We start from the raw sequence: 3,606 nt of genomic DNA, 5'->3' as shown, positions 1-3,606 counted from the left end.
TCTAGAATCCTAACGCTTGTTATTTGCTTTATTATATTATTGGGTGATCAACAATTATAAGGCTTGAGTATGACCGATTATTACATTTCTGCCATCTTTACCGAGTCTTTTGCTAGAGACTAACACCTCTTTCAATTTGGCTTTTCTTTCAGTTTATATCACTTACTTTACTCTAGCAGCTTGTTTAAGACCTATCAATGGATGCTGGGTTTCACTACTCCAGGATCTGCGGCTCAACAAGCTCAAGGATCCTCGTTCCTCTAACAAGGATCCTCGTTCCTCCAGCAAGGATTATCTATCCTTCAGCCAGGGTCTATGGGTCAGCAGGCTCAGGGATTCTCGATTTTCCAGCAAGGATCATCTATCTTTCAGCCAGGGTCTATGGGTCAGCAGGCTCAAGGATCCTCATACCTTGAGTAAGGATCATCAATCCTTCAACCGGGATCCTCTAGGTTCTATCTGTGAAATGCCTTACAGATCTCAGATCTCTAAAGCTCGGTTAACATTTAACAGATATAGTTCATTGTTGCTCTTGATTATATTGTTATATATGTATATATTAGTTGTATGTATGTGATCGATAATGTTAATATGTAGATGAATCTTGAGAGAGAATATCGGCATAGATTTGTTAATTAAACTCAAAACTTACATTAATTGTGAACAGTGTTCACATATAAATAGAAGATGGACCTAGTTCGTTAACATCCCCTAACGAAATAGAGTCCACTTCGTTACATACATTAAAATAAAATACTCTTAACGAATCACCCCCTGATTCGTCAAACATCCTTAGCGAATCAGGAGGATAATTAACTTAGATCTAGTTCGCTAAACATCCTTAGAGAACTAGAATATCACCTTAGCGAACTAACATAATACTTTAATAATTTATTACATAAATATAAACGACAAATACATTAACGTTAAATACAAAGACTCGAGACGCAAAACCGTGTACTAACAGACACCCCCTCGTCTTGAGCTCTTTGTCTTTGACCTTCACTTGAAACGCTTGGACTGCCAATCTCTGCAGCTATGAATCTCGTTCTCATAACATACACGCACAACGCTTTGGAATTGCATAGCCAGATCATAGTCTTCAGTGCACTCGATCAAGAACTTGTTCTTGTGTAGCACGTCATTATCAGTCTCGGTTAAATTAACTAACCACATCGGGTCGATAATCTTAATCAGCTCAGTCTTCAGACCTTTTCCCAAGAAAATGACGGCCTCACCGGTTCGATAATCGTAATACCAGCGGTTGAAAGACAAGTGCATGTGTTGATTCATAGTCTTTATCGGCACCCGCTTCAATGTCTTTGGCGGCTTGACCTTGAGAACCAACTTTCTCCAACCCGTTCTTGGATCAACCTCATCAATACGTTTGCGGGTTGGTACTTGAGGCTTGAGAAACTTGAATCCAGAATTGACTTCAAATAACAATTGTTGATGAAACCAACCTGCTATCCGGTCACCACCTCGATTGATAAATGGACGACAAGTGAGGGTACGAACATCCCAACGCGGTAAAGTAAGAACATCCATAATCTTCTCATAGTACTGAATCCCCTTCTCCCATTTTACGATACATACCTTAAGTTCAGAATCAAATAGCCAAGAAACGATGTCACCTTGAACCTTTGACACGGTCTTGAATGATGTTACTTGATTGGCTTTGATTCGAGCAGCAGCTTCCTCCTTCTCTTCCCGATCAACATATCGATAAGCTTCAATAATCTTACTCACCTTCTTGTAGCTTAACCACTTTTCAATATCAGCATCGGTTGGATTCTCAATTGAGTTGAATCTCGTGTCAACCACCTTCTTACCCTTGGACGTCTTTTCCAAATCATCCTCAGCAGCTTTAACTGTTTGCTCATCGAATATTGGAGCACCTTAATCAACATTTGTGTGTTGAAACAAGTCAGGATACTCCTCAGCAGTGACGTCTTCAACCTCAACTTCCTCGTCTTCATAAATATAATCCTTGTTCATCTCAACAGTTGGATCATTTAAGATCTCTTCATTGTTTAATACCTCAACATCAGGCTCTGCCTCTAACACGGTCAACTGTTCGTCATTCAGACCAAGCAGTAATGAAATATGCTCTCGTGTTAAGGCTCGCTCAACAAACTGACCAACCTCAATCTCATTCCTGTTCACCACACTCTTTACCACCCTCGTTCCATCCACAAATATGACTATATCAGCTTCTATCATCTCGATAGGTTTGGCAGCTGTATAGTCCTTATAAACAATAATCTGTTTATTTGAATCACCACCACCACTGGTAGCTGCACCTGTAGATGAGTCGTGAGCTTGTTTCGTCTCACCACTAGCACCAGACTCATCAGGATCTTCATCATCATTCTTGAGTCTTTTTAGTGCATCATCGTTACAAGTTAATTGTAAGATAAGTTCCTCCTGCTCTTTTAATTTCACCCCCTGAGACGTAACAATCTCACGTAGGGATTTCATATCTTTCTGGAAGAAAGAGACATATCCCATCAGTTTCTCCTGATTCTCCATGAGGCGTTCCTAATTTAGACGGTCAGCGGACATTTGATTTTCATACAAGTGAAGCAGGTTCAAAAGCATATCTATTTGAAGATTCTGTGGCATATTATACAAGGATGGATGAACAGGCTGGATTGGTCCATGAGGCCGTGTAATTCTCATAAAAGAGACATCACTAGGTGCAGGGGGCCTCATGGACGTTGTTGGAGGAACAGTGGAAGGTGTAGTAGAAGGCATTGGTATTTCAGCTAAAGCCATTTGTGGAATCATACCAAGCCTGTCATGAGGGACCATCGTCGTCGTTAAGGTAAGCGCCGGAGTGCTAGTAGTAAGCGGCACTGCCGGGCGTTGAGACATGGTTGTACGAGGCGGTGAAACACCAATAATTACACCAGATCCAGCTGATACATGTCTCTTTGCTGGAATTTCAGATGCCGGTGCTTTACCCTTTCGTTTACGTTCTCGTTGAGCTGCAATTGTGGCAGCTAACGCGGCTTCGACTGCAGCTTGTTGTTCTCGGAGAGCTGCATCACCAGTACCACCATCTCCACCATCATCACCATCATCACCACTATCGTTCCAACCTTCTCCTTCCTCACGCTCGGAATCCGAGTCATCATGGATCCAGCGATCCTCGGGAGGACATTCATAATCAGGGTTAATAATATGACCAATCATACGTTTGTCCCGTGGCCTCTCTTTATGATTGATCGTCATTCTACGCATAGTTTTGGCCTTCATGTGTTCTAAGGCAAGAACATCATCCACTAATGTTCGATCAATAACCAAGTTGGGAATCAAGTCTTGAATTATCAGTTGGAGAAATCTTGGATACATGAGGAATTTCTTCTTTTGAACCGTTTGTTGGACTTGCTCCTTCATATGATAGAAGATCATTTCTAAGAAGTTGAATGGTTTAACTAGTGATTTATAAGAAGTTAACTAGTGATTTATATTGTATTATTCAATCTCATGAAGAATCCCTAAGGGATTTTGTCACTACATTTGGTAGGGAAGCATTGGAAATCACAAACCTTGATATGGCAATGGTTGACTAAGCATTCAGGGAAAGAATGGAGATTAATC

The sequence above is a fragment of the Bidens hawaiensis genome, unplaced genomic scaffold (genome assembly GCF_021521415.1).
Source record: "Bidens hawaiensis isolate Kalapana, Puna unplaced genomic scaffold, B.hawaiensis_p1.1 tig00002602_1, whole genome shotgun sequence".
NCBI lineage: Eukaryota > Viridiplantae > Streptophyta > Magnoliopsida > Asterales > Asteraceae > Bidens > Bidens hawaiensis.
This window is presented reverse-complemented; position numbering follows the sequence as displayed.